We start from the raw sequence: 14,279 nt of genomic DNA on the forward strand, positions 1-14,279 counted from the left end.
CCCTCTCAGGCCATGAGAAGAGGTGAAGAATTCTACAGCACACCACTTGCCTGTAGGGTAGTCTCCATTTGGTTGTGATAGTCAACCTCTACAGTTCTCAATTGGGGTCAATGGTGTTGTTCACTGACTTAAAAATAAGTCTTGGGGCGCCTGGGTGGCTCAGTCAGTTAAGCCTCGACTTCGGCCCGGGTCATGATTCTGCAGTTCGTGGGTTCAAGCCCTACGTCAGGCTCTGTGCTGACAGCTCAGAGCCTGGAGCCTGTGTCGGATTCTGTTTCTCCATCTCTCTTTGCCCCTCTCCTGCTCGCACTCTGTCTCTCACTCTCTCTCTCTCAAAAATTAATTAAAAAACCACTTAAAAAAAAAGTCTTGCTATAGGCATAGGTTCTACACATCAACTGTAACCACACTTGGGACTTGATTTCTCTGAACACAGCACCCCCTTTCCCAAAGAGGAAGTAAAGTGTGGGTGAGAGATGATGTCAGCACAGAAACAAGGCTTTTGGGGGAGTGTTCTGGCCAGTAGGGTGTGTTCCCCTGGAAGCTGGTAGGGTGAGCAACTGAAGAATTCTCTGTGAAGGGATGAGTCAGGACTTCTCATCTACTGGGTTCACAGGAGCCTTTGACAAACTGGCTTTGTCCTCAGCACTTCATTGGCAGACACCAATTTCATCCCCAACACTCTGCCTGTCTTCTGGACTGAAAGGCTCCTCAAAGCCCAGGCGGATTCTGGTGACTTCATTCCCCGAGGCAGCTTCAAAACACTTCACAGGCGATATTAATTGTGCTGATTAGGCAGGACCTCCCCTTTTGTAAACTCATGTTGATGGCCTCAAACCAAGAAGTACCTGTGGTAATTTTATGGTCTCTAAATGAGGGTGGAAGACAGTGTGGGGAGAAAGTGCTTTGTGTGGGAATTAGGAATCCCTTCAGGCCAGCTAATATTTCTGAGAGAGAGTGGTTCCCAGAAATTTCCTCATTGCTGTGGCTTCTTCTTTCTGGTTTTCTCCCCCCACCCTAGCTTTATCGAGGTATGATCGACAGATAAAAACTATATCTATGTAAGTTGAAAGGCATGATTTTTTTTACATGATTTTTTTTAAAGCATACAATGTGATGACTTAATATACATATACATTGTGAAATGATGAACACAATCAAGTTGATTTTTTTAATTTTTAAAAAAATGTTTATTTTTGACAGAGAGAGAGAGAGAGTCAGGGAGGGGCAGAGAGAGAGGGAGACAGAGGATCTGAAGCAGGCTCCGCACTGAGAGTGGATAGCCTGATGAGGGGCTCGAACTCATGAACTGTGAGATCATGATCTGAACCAAAGTCGGACACTTAACTGACTGAGCCATCTAGGTGCCCCCACAATCCAGTTAATTAACACATCCATCACCTCATAGTTATCTTTTTGGTTGCATGTGCGGTGAGAACACTTATGATCTACTCTCTCAGCAAATCTCCAGTATGCAATACAGTTTTACTATCATCACCCTGATGTATATTCGATCCCCAGAACTTATTCACCTTACAGCCCTTTTACGGTCTTTATTGTAAGGCTGCACCTCTTGGTGAAAGGAAAATCACACTATATTTCTGCAAAGTTCTTTCTGCATGCACTGTCTTCCTAGAAAGGTGCTATAGACTGGTGGCAACAAACCTGGCATCTCCACCTGCCAGGAAATGGATCCCATGTGCTTCTTAGCAGCCAGTGACCTTGTAGGAGTGTGGACTGCTTTGCACCTTCATTAAATCATCTGAAAATGGGAAACAATAGTCAAAGCCAGCTTCACAGGTGGGTGGCATCTGCAGTTGCACAGAACCCCATGCTTAGCAGGGCCTCGCACCTGGTTTTGTACTCTGCAGTCCCCATCTTGAAATTCTTAGTGGTTTTTAACAGTCTCACATTTTTATTTTGCACTGGGTCCTGTAAATTCTGCAGTTGTCCTGAAGAGGGTACTGCCCTCGTGGGGATAACTGGGATAGATGAATGCATGGGAGGTTCTTGGTTCAGTACCTGGCATACAGTATGCACTCCAAAAATAGATGATTATCATCAGTGGTGTGTAGTTAATCACACAACCACCTTACGAGGCAAACTGAACCGAGAGTATGATGTAGCCAACTGTGTAATTTTACTTTACAAATGAAAACATTGAGGTTCAGCAAGGTGAAATATCTTCTCAAGATCATCTAACTCAGCTTAGATCAATAAATGTTCATTCATTCATTCATCAGAAAATGCTTGCAGGGATCCAACTATGTACACACAGGCTTGAGGAGACTTGTGAGCAAGACCAGTCTAGTGGCAGACCATCTAGCTCTTCAAAGCCACTAGCTGGTCCCTGAGGGAATAAAGTTCAGGAAAACCCAGGGTCCTACCCTCTGAGGTCAGTAGAGAAAGCTCAGGTGCCCTCTTGGTCATAGCTAAGACCAAAACACCCTACAATCACCTTTGGTCACATCCTAAAGCCTTTGGGGTAATTTCTAAGTCCTGTTCTTGGAAGTGTGTCCACTGCCCCATGTCTTGCCCTCATCTTAGCCTCCAATGTCATCTGTCATTCCTACTATCACCTTCTGGAAGGATATCCCAGGGGATGGTCTATTGCTTAATTTTAGGTTCCTTGCTTCTGGAAAGGAAGTCTATGCACAGACACTGATCTGTCCAGCCCAGTGCTCTAGGCTCTCACCTGAGAGGGAGATGAAATAATGGTCACCTAGGACCTTGTCTCTTGGAAGAGTCACAGCAAGAACTGGGGTTTCACCTACTAATCCACCTGGCCCCCATGATCAATCAGTCCCTTTCCTACACTCCTTCCAGTTGTGCCCAGCACCCATCGTTACTCTGTTATTCAATTTTTGAATGCCAAGAACTCACAACACCTCCATTACAGGGCATTTCCATCTATGAAATAAGATAGGTGGTTACACCAGTTATTTCCCAAACTTCGAACCATTCAAGGTATTTTCCATGTGCATCTATCTATAATGTACTTAATATTTTCCTTCAAGTTGCCTTTCTAAAAATATAATACATTTATTTAAGTAAATGTAGTATCTTTAACATTAGTCAGTAGGCCCACCTGCCTTAAATGGAAAGTGATTGCACAAATAAAAATATAAAATAAAAAAGGATACCAGATTAGACTGTGCGGGTACCACCTACAACCATCATCTGTATCACAAGTGCCCACATCGGGGAACTCAGGGCTAAACTATTCCCAGCATTATGAGCGGACCACAGCTGAGTGTACTCCCTATTTGTAGGCATTTGCATTATTATACAGGCCTCTTGGAAACATAACACTTAGCCCATGGAGAGAACGCGGGGGTTCTAGGCAACTAGTAATAGAGGGAAGACATTTTTACTTAGAGCAGGGTTTTCCAGTAAGGCTGGAACCATGCATGGGCATGAAGTCACCTAATGCATCTCTGAGTAATGGAGGCCCTGGACACTCAAGAGTGGGGTCTGGACTCCCTAGAAAATGGAGGAATAAAGGTCGTTTGTTTTCCAATGAGCTCCATTTGCTTCCCAAGTGAAACCAGATAAGGAGCTGCTGTCAGGTTCTTGGGTCATTAGAAATACCTGGTGGAAATGCGAGTTAAGGAACAAATAATCCAACAGGTATCTTCTGAACAGATGCTCCAGTGCCTATCTGCTGATTGTCAGGGCTGGCCTGCAGCAAAACAGAGTAGACTGTCCTGTTTGTCAGCCAAGTCTTTCTTTTCTATCATGGATTTCCCCTGAGGGCTCATGATTCATCTCCACTTCTCAGGGATCCACCCTCTTCACAATGCACCAGCTGACTTTTTCCTTCTCTTTTCCTGTCGAAATTTGACTGCCTTGATCCATTTCCCATGGGACCTGCCCCAGGCAACACAATTACAACATTAATGCCAACGATGAGCACTATAACTTTACAACCTTCATTACCACCTCAGCATACAAAGCTTTCTCACTTTCTGCCCCAGATTAATCACTCTCCTGGATGATTGGCAGTGGGAACATTCATTTCCTTCAGAGAAAAGCACTGTTACTACCCACTGGGTGTCATCTTGTCACCCAGGTCTCAAAAGACAGCCACAGAAAAGTCAGCCATGGGTACATTTCACAATGTCTGGGCTGTCCAGTCTTCTTCATGACTAATTTGTTATGCTATGTAGACCCTTCCAGAGCCCATAAAACTATTTTAACTATTGTTAAAATGGGGTGAGCTCAAGGAGAGAAGACATGGGAATGAGTTCTGGACCAGAGAGAACCTGGGGAAAAAGGTACAAGGATCTGGTACCAGTGAAATTACTTTTCTTGTAGTATTCCAACTATAGTGAATCCAAGTCCCCACATGCTCAGGTTATCTAAAGTCCAGCCTCTTCCTGGGGGTTTCTCCTCAAATATCACAAGGGATCCTCAGCCCAGAGCCTGTGAATCAGCCCCCTTGATGCTGCCGGCTGCCACCTTGCAGCAGAGAGTGACTCAAGTGTGACCCTGAAAGCATGGCAGCCTCCTTTTCTGCTCTTGGTTGCCCGGGAGCACTTCCCCCTACCATGGCCAAAGTATCCCTACAGTTAGAACCCAAACAGTTCAAGATATTCAAAAAAATGCCCTGGAGATTATCTACCATCTCCAATGCGCTGCTTGTACCCCAACCATGGATAGATGGTAGGCTCTGCTGATCGGCTCAGGCTTCCATGGTTTGTCAAGTACGAGAAAGAGTGGTCACATTCGAGGAAGTCCTTTGGCAAGACTGCCCCAAACTGCAAAACAGCTTTGTGTGAGGTAAGAGATGAGCTAGACGTTAGACAAAGGCTGGGTCAGTTTTACAGTTTTCCCAGATATTTTGCAAATGAAGTTTATTGCTCCAAAAAAGACAGTAGCGGCTTGTGCAATTTACTGGGTCAATGCAAGATCAGGTTTTAGACCTTTTCTTCTGCTAATGCAACAGCACACAAGGACAAGACCCACCTAGATTAGGCAGTTTGATTTGGACCACCTAGCCTACCAAAATGTGTGTTTCTCACTACTGCAGTGGCTATACAGTCAGTAAGCAGAAGTTTATGAAGCCTCATTGCCTCTGTCTTCCCTGAGGTCTTACTGTGTGGAGGAGGAAGTCACTCACAATAGACAGAGCAGCCAAGGAGTAAAAGTTCCCCAGCTCCCAACATCTATCCCAGACAAATGAGAGATAGATGAAATAAGAGACTCAATGAGTAATTCTGAATGCCTTGAATTCTTAACAAAACCTCCAAACAAGATTCTCCTAGGAGGAGATAGGAAAATGCAACTCAAATGAAGCCTTTTAGAGACAAAAAAGAAATGGCACATTTGACAAGGGTCAGCTGGCCAGGCTCCTGTGATGACAGCATTCTGGGAGTATTAATATGTACCAAGAGCTGTAAATGGTTGCAAAAATGTACATGGATTCCTTGACATAATGTACTAGCTCACACCATCTGCCACTTTCAGCCGTCATGGGCTGCATGCTTGAAATCCTTTTTAATCACTTTCACTTAACAAGAAATTGAGCTCAAAGCTAATTTTTGAAAATCTGCCACTAAAATGATTCCTTGGGGTTGTTGCTCTGGTGACCTTTAAGGACATCTAAGATGGGCAGAAGTCTGCTAAAGAATGCCAAGAATTTTTAAACTTCATGTACTAGTCCACACTGGGTTCTAAATTGAACTTCTCTTACACTAATGTCGGCCATACACAGCAGGAAGGCCGGTGGAATCCCCATATACAAACATGCAGTCTCTATAAAGTCAGTTGAATGTACTCAGGAAGAAAAAAGAGTTTTTAACATAATACTGTGACTACACATAAGCAAGAAACTCAAGATCTATTCAACTCAAGAAACCATGATTCCAACACTTTAAGGAGAAGACGGCAGTTCTGGAAGTATTAAGGTTTGATACTGTATCCCCTAAACCATGTTTGCTATATGTCCTAGTGAATTTAAAATATTTTTTAAAAGTTTTAAGTTTATTTATTTATTTTGAGGGAGAGAGAAAGAGCACACACGTGTGAGTTAGGGAGGGGCACAGAGGGAATGGGGGAGAGAGAGAATCCCAAGCAGGCTCCATGCTGTCAGCACAGAGCCCAACACAGGGCTCAATCCCATGAACCGTGAGACCACGACTTGAGCTGAAATCAAGAGTCAGGCTCTTAACTGACAGAGCCACCCAGGTGCCCCAAATTTGAAATATTTTTAATGAAATTTTTGATTATACACAGTTTTTGTCTTATACCTTTAGATCCTAACCCCAGTCTTAAGAGCTAACCCTTCTTTTGACATTCTCTTCAAATCCACAGAAAGCCAGCCTCTCTTTGGAGACTAGTGGGATTATGTGTAATGAAAGTTAGAATAACCATAGCTGGTAAGTGTAGTGATCTGTGAAGTAGACTCTCCAACTTACAGTTGGTTTGTTTTGTTTTCCCTGGAAATTGTCCTCTTGGCAACATTTTGCCAAAAAGTCAACTTTAAGGCCCAAATAACAAGACTTTCTAAGAAGGAGGTAAAGGCCCTTCCCATCCTTCAAAAAGAGCACTAGAGAAAACAAATTCAAGATCAGAACTATATGAACCCTGTGTACCCTGGAAAGATTCAAGATGGGAACACACATTGGCACGTCAAGAGGGGTTGTTATATAACGTGGCTTTCACAGATAAGCCCCAGACATTTGTCCCTCTTGCACTAAAATGGTCCTTGGAGTCTCATTGGCCAAATGGACTGGTCTTAACACCAGATTCCATTACTCCCTATTGGCTCCTAGATTTGTTCACCATAGAATGAATTTGTTTCCCATGATGCCTCAAATGCATCTCATGACAGCTAAACTTATGTCTCAACTCTACCTGGGCCCTAGGCTGCCTAGATATTTGGTCAAACGTTATTTTGGGTATGTCTGTAAGGGTGTTTTAGGGTGAGATTAACATTTGAATTGGTAGATTGAATAAAGAAGATTGCCCACCCTAATACAGATGGGCCTCACCCAATTAGTTGAAGACCTGAAGAGAACAAAAAGGTTAAATGAGAGGGAACTTCTGCCTGAGAGCTTGAGCTGCGACATGAGTCTGTCTGTTGCTGACTCCAGACTCAAACTGAACTATTGGCTCTTCCTGGGTCTTAAGCCCGCAGGCTTTTAGACCAGAATTTATAGTAATTGTCATTCCTGGTTCTCAGGCTTTTGGACTCAAATTGGAACTATATCTTTGGATCTCCTGGGTCTCCAGCTTGCAGGTGATAGATTTTTTAGATTTCTCAGCCTCCATAGTCACGTGAGTCAATTTCTTATAACAAATCTCTTTATAGACACATGCACACACACAAACATACACATACACACACACACACACACACACACACACACAATCTTCTTAATCAGTTTCTCTGGAAAACCCCGACTGAGACATGCATCTGTAGCCAGAACAATCTTTACAGTTTGTGCATCAGACTTGGTCTCAAACTGACTGCATACATCAGAATAGGCTAGAATATGCTCTAGTAACAAGCGATTTCAAAAGCTCAGGGACTTATAGCAACAGTGGTCATTCACAACACATGCCCATCCTAGGTCAGTAGAGGAGCTCATGTCCTTTGTCATTGCAGTCATTCAGAGATGTAGGTGGATGGAGCAGCCACCCCCACTTCCCCCAAATCTTATTGACAACTATGCCAGGGTAAAAGGGAGCTCTGGACAGTCTTGCACCAGGAATGAGACATCCCACCCTAGAAAAGACAAACATTACTTTTACTCACACCCCCATTGATTTGGACTGGTGCACAGCTCCATCCAACCATTAGAGGAGCAGGAAGTGTAATCCTACCATGCGTCTACAAGGCAGAGGGTTGGAAATATTTGGTAAGGACTGCTATATTTATTTAACACATGACTCCCACTTCTGCTATACTCTCTGGGTGTCTTAAAAATCACAAAGCAGTCTATTTGACCAGATCCTGTGAACTCACTGCTAGAACAGCAAACAAACAAACAGACAAACAAACAAACACAACTTTGGATGGGGTTTTCATAGAAATAAGCAGGTAAACAAACGAGCAAACAAATGTAAAACCCTCAGGGTGGTGGCCAGAAATGCTTCCTGGACACTCCAGGTTTGCTGTGTGGTAGTAGAAAAGCATTAGTGCCCAAAATGAAGTGTTTGTTCTCTCAGGGCTCCTTGTGTCCTCCGTCCCATCCTGTGGGCAATGACCTTTCCAGAATTCTTATCTTCCAGTCTCTATTCTTGACCTGAATTCTCTTCTATTTTCCCCAAACTTTTCTGTCTTCCTTTCATTCCCAAAATTGATATTTTATTCAGGTGGGACATAGCATTTATCTCAAGAAAATTATTACAGAAATCAGAGAGAAAGGCAATAGGGAGAGGAGCCTTAAAAATCAGTGATAATAATTCCTCTAGGATGTAGAACCATTTCATGGAGCATTTGAGTGCAGCTGGATCATACAAGAAAATCACCACTGACTCAATCCTTCAGAAGGTGCAACGTAAAAAACAAGGAGTCCTACAGCATCAAACACACGCTTACTGTTGACTTTTCCCCTATGGATAGTGTTTTCCCAGAGACTCATATTCTTATTTATTCATAAAGACTAGGGCAGAAATCAAAAGATAAATAGTGGCTCTGGCCTTAGCCACCCACCTCTTGATAAGTACAAATTGCATTGAACTTCTCTTTCAGCTCGTGGATATTTGACATATATTTAAAGTAAATATCAGTCATATAGAACATCTGCATAATCTTGGAGAGGGTTATAGTCATGCAAATAATACCACTAGATTAGGGACTGGGGGGATAAAGGCAGTGTTAACTCTAGGTCTTAATTTGAAAGGCTAAATCTGTCACCTGTCACTCTAATTACACTAGTCTTCTGTCTTCCACGGGTTTCCTGATTATACATACATGTGTTGTGGCTTTCAGTGTAAGGGACAAAGCGTTTTAGAGAGGCAACAAAAGTGTTCTTGTCAATTATAGCGGCTATTAACACTAATTGTGCTTTAGAATTCTCACTAACAACAGCCTTAGAGACCCCAATTAATATACCACCCTTCATAGAGATACGATGGAACCTGAGGTGTTACTGACACCAGCCTAATAACTAGTCTGGTTGTGGTGTGAATTGGCTCAGAGTGAGAATTTTAAGTACCATGCCAGAAAAGAAATTAGCATTCTTTAGTCTCCTGTTGTAATGGAGGTATAAGGAGCTGGCCTACACTGCAGACCTGTGGTTGGAGGTACATAAAGCCCCTGAAAGGGGAGTGTTGAGTTCCAAACCTTTTGAAAAATGGAAGGACCTTACCAGTGTTGTCAATCTGGGTAAACTTGTCCGGTTGGGTTGAACAGAGCAGGGGGCTTCTCCTGGGTACATTCACCTTCATGGTCAAACACCAAACAGAAGGAGAGTTACAGGGACTTCCAAGGTCCAGCTTCTACTCATCTAGAAGATAAGACTTCTAGAGTATAGGCTTCTGGAAAAGAGGAAGGGAAGTATCTCTCCTTTTGTTCATAGAATCAAAAGCTTACCTTGGGGTGGGGTGGGGGTTATACTTGTAAATAGGTGGTTAGTGTTCACACACACACACACACACACACACACTGTTCTTAGCCACTCGCTACAGAGTTATGGCCCAACTTAACAGGATTTTGTCTCCATTCCATTGGTAGAGCTCCTCTTTTCACACTTCTAAGAGGGCCAAGAGACTGTTCCAGATGGTAAAACAAATTCCCTTCATTTAACTTGAATTGATATCAAGATTTTTGTGCAATAGATTTGGGGAGAGAGGTGACTGAGTTAGGGGATCTACATGTCTTATTTCCAGATCCCTGTCCTTCGTTGGCTACAACCCTCTGCATCCTACTACACAGCATCTCCCTGCACAAACATGACAATTAGGAACTTGTCATAGGCATCCATTAATGCATACGTCCACACTCTTAACAGATAAGGTACCACTGATTTCTTCTCTTGGCAGTGACAAAGTGGAGTCTGGAGGTCCAGCCTAACACAGTTACTGCTCTCAATGGCATGGACCAGTTGTTTTAATGCTCTGTTCCACTGTTTTCCTCAGCTACCAAAAGTATCAAAAGAGGGTACTGTTACTTCCCCCAGTGCCCCCTAAAGATGCTATAGAGAAGAAAGGATATGAATGTCTTTGGAAGGGGGTAAAGGTGTTGTACAAAAATTGGTTGCTATAAATCAACTAAAGAAGGGTTTAAAACAAACAGTGGAGAAGAGGAGAGAAAAAGAAAGGGAAAGAAAGTACAAGCATATTCACCAATAGAACCACCCACCATCAGAGGAGCTCTTGGAAAATGTTGCCTATTCCATGGAATGTTGATAGGTGTTATGTAATAAAAATATTCCAGCAATCCCATCTTTGGGTCCCTGAAAGAGAAGCCCCTGACCTAGGTCTTAAGGAACAGAGGGCTACTCTGGCCCTCCCCAACCTGTGCCCTTTGGGATAAGGAATCCACAGGTCCAAGGAGACATGTCTACTCAGAACCCACATGGCTCCTCTAGTCTACACTCGTCATACCCAAACAGCCTCCATGCTCCCAGGGGAAGAAACTTGGATATGGATGTGCAGCTGGAGTGTCCACACATGTGTATTGGGGCTTCTTATAGCATGGGACCCAGGGGTGAAATGGAAGAGAGAATAGACCATGATCTGGGAGCCAACCTCTTCCAAAACAGAGGTCCAAGGTGTCCAAGAATTCTGAATTCAAACCTGGATTTCCAGGTAATTAGGAAGGTATATTTGCCAAGATAGGAAGATATAGCATATACCATATAATGTATTGTTAGCTTAATTTATAACTTTCAATACTTAGATGTTGGTATATAGACTTCCATTTATACTCTTTTAAGGTCCTGAAAATATTAGGATTGGGCCCAGATTCCAGGGTCAGTTAAGTTTGGGAAACACTGGGATAAATAGTTAAACAGACTTTTTTTAGTGTAGGATATCTCAGAGCCTTAAATATGCATCATGCATTATGTATATCTTGGAAGGGATTATACCATATTTCCTTCATTCCAAAATGCACATTTTTTCCCACATTTTAACATTTCTGAAATCAAAATGCATCTTACAGTTGTAGTCAGCCAGAAAACAGCTGTGCCCGAACATATGCATGAAAATTTGCAGAGTGGGTGTCAGGGGCTTGGAAGAAAATCCCAGAAACAATAGTGGAGCATGTTTTTAAGAAATGTTGCATCATCCAAACTCTTGATGACATAGAAGAAGATACAGAAGAGGATACTTTGTAAAATCACACAAGAGCCAATGACTTAGAGTCATCAAAATCACTCTTGGGTGTTAAAGAAGAAAATGTAAGCAAATTAAGTTGCTTAGGCTTCCTTCATGTTGAATTGGACTCTTCTGATCATTTGTTTAAAATACATATATTTACATAAATATTATAGAAGTCTTTCAATGGTTTCATGGTTTGGTTGGTAGCAGTTTGCCTTTCTTGGTTGAGCATAAAGTAATGGTATGTATTCATTTAACAACATTATAGATTCTATGAAATACAATAGTATGCAAAGTTTCCCAGATGCCTTTGAACAAGGAGACACGATTTTTCCTCTAAATCATTACATGAGATTCCTGTTTTCTGAAGCATGCTTTGAAAAGGCTGCATTAACTCATGGAACACTGAAATATAGGGGTTGGCAGAGGCTTCAGAAGACCCAAATCCCTCATTTTCAAGACAAGAAAGGTGAGATACTAAAGGAGAAGTGACTTGCCTAAGTTTACATAGCACATACCTGGCAGGTATAGACAAGGGCCAACTATCCTGACTCCTGATAGAAAATTTTGATCCTTAAATGAATTGACTCTTCCTGGTGTTTACCAAGCTGGTTGTTTCTGTCCCAACCTCAGTTAGTGAATCAATATTGTGTTCTTTTGTGTCTTGGCAAATTCAAACTCTGTTTCTGATTTGTTTGTCAATAATCATTAAAAAAAAAAAAAGATTGACAAAGAAAGAACATTCATCCAGAGGTCCACAATCCCACAGATTCAAGAAGCTCAATGAACCAGAAGTTGAATGAACTTAAAGAAAAACTGCACCAAAATGCCATCATGAAATTGCTGAAAGCCAATGATTAAAAAAAATCCCAAAAGCAGCCAAAGCAAAGGAATATAGGTAAGTTTAAAATAGACGAATAGGAAAAAGACATCGTACAAATGCTAATTATGTGGAAGCTGAAGGGACTTTACTAATATTAAACAAAGCAGACTTCAAAACATAGATACGACCCAGAATCTTCTAATGATATTTCTAACATTACAGGTATTATAGTACCTAATATCTAATGACAAAAGGTAAATCGCTGAGAAGATCTAACAATTCTAAATTATACCCAATAACAGAGCTTCAAAATGTATGAAGCAAAACCCAATAGACTAAAAAGGGAAATTGACAAATCCACAGTTGTGGTTGGAGATATCAACAATCCTCTCCTAGTAATTGATAGAGTACATAGGGAGAAAATCTGTTAGAGTACATCCAGAGGCACAACGATGTATGCATACAACTCTTTGCAGAAGCACAATCTGAATCTGGGCTTTGCCACTGAAGAGTAATGGCCTAGACTCCTGAGGTGATGTTCAGTCTAGGGTCCTGTCAGAGCAGAATGGGTGTCACATGCTTCTCAGCTTATGAAGAGATTTAAACAATTCATGAGTCTTTGATCATGGGCACTCCATCTCTGGCCAAAGCATTAAGAAGGTAAGAGGAACCTGTACAGGGAGCTTGCTCTTGAATGACCAAAATGTGCATGGCTTCTTTCTTGGGGACAACAAACCTATTAGGATATGGAGAGCATAAAACATTCATACTCCCTTTTCTGTGTCATTTATCTCTGGAGAATCCTAAATGCATGCTAGATAATTTCCCATGAGGTTGATGGATAGTCATGGTCTCCAGTGAATCGTGCCTTCTTCTATCAATGCCCAGGTATAGATCATTCCAATGGGACTGTTGTCTTGGTCATGTGACTTCCTTTGGCCAATAGGATGGTCTGCGAACAAGCCCTAGGCAGAGGCTCAAATGACATTTGCAAATTAAGGTTTACTCTGTCTTTCTCTTGCTGTTTTTAGAACTCAGCCACCATATAAAGAAGCCTAGACTAGGCTCACATAGACATGTGACCCCACTGACAGCCAAGCACCAATCACCAGAAATGTGAGTTAGGCCATCATAGATACCCAGCTCCAGTCAAGCAACCAGAAGTGACCCCAGATGAGACAAGCTCAAGTCCAGCCCAAATTGCTGACCTACAGAATTGTGTGCAATAAAGTGGTTGTTTTTAAGTTTTGGGGTGGTTCACTAGGCAGCAATCGATAACTTGTTATACTCCAAGCTCCAGCCAGCTCTGCTCCAAGAAAGGCAAGAGTAATGACCACTCCTCTGGTTAGTCAAAGGAGAGACAGAAAATGTCCCATGATATTGCCTGGGACTTTGGGCTTAACCTCTTTTGACGCAGTCCCTTTCTCAGCCCAGCAAATCAATGTGAATAAAACACATGTGCTGAAAATCCCCTGATGCCCTTCTAGGCAGAACTTTTTGGTTAGGAAAAGAAAAAGAAACTTAATTTGAAGCTTTAATAACCTCCCAATTAGGTTGTTTCTGCTAGCATTAATATTTAATCATGACATTACTGTGACTATTTTAGAATTGAACTGAAATTAAGTATAAATGTTTGATCATAAATAATTTCATTATTAAAGATAATCTTTGTTATATATGTTTCTGTGCCTATCTTTTATTAAGTTTACTTTTCATGTTGACATTTTTAAGGGCATAATTGTATGTTTTCGTTCTTAGTAATATTGTTACCATATATTAATTATGGCATCATGCCAGGAACACTAGTAATGAAATAAGTTGGTTTTTCTACTTTAAGAGCCAGCAATAGGCTTTCTCTCCTACACAACTAACAAACAGACAATCAGCTTTGAGCTCTATGTTGATTCCCTGATTTACTGTCTCTCTCTCTTTATTTGTGCATAAGCACTATTGCTCTTGATTTATGGAAATATCAGTAAATGAGAGCGGGAGGGATGGTTAGCTTTGTCCTTTCTTTCAGAGGTTTCTTGGAGGCCATATACAGCACCGAAGGAAGGCTGTGTGGTAGGCATTATAACACTCTCCCAAAGATGTCCACATTCTAATCCCCAGAACCCTTGAATATGTCACCTTACATGGCAAAAGAGACTGCAGGTGTGATTAAGGACCTAGAGATGGAGAA

This window comes from Panthera onca, chromosome E2 (genome assembly GCF_046562875.1).
Source record: "Panthera onca isolate mPanOnc1 chromosome E2, mPanOnc1 haplotype 2, whole genome shotgun sequence".
Taxonomy (NCBI): domain Eukaryota; kingdom Metazoa; phylum Chordata; class Mammalia; order Carnivora; family Felidae; genus Panthera; species Panthera onca.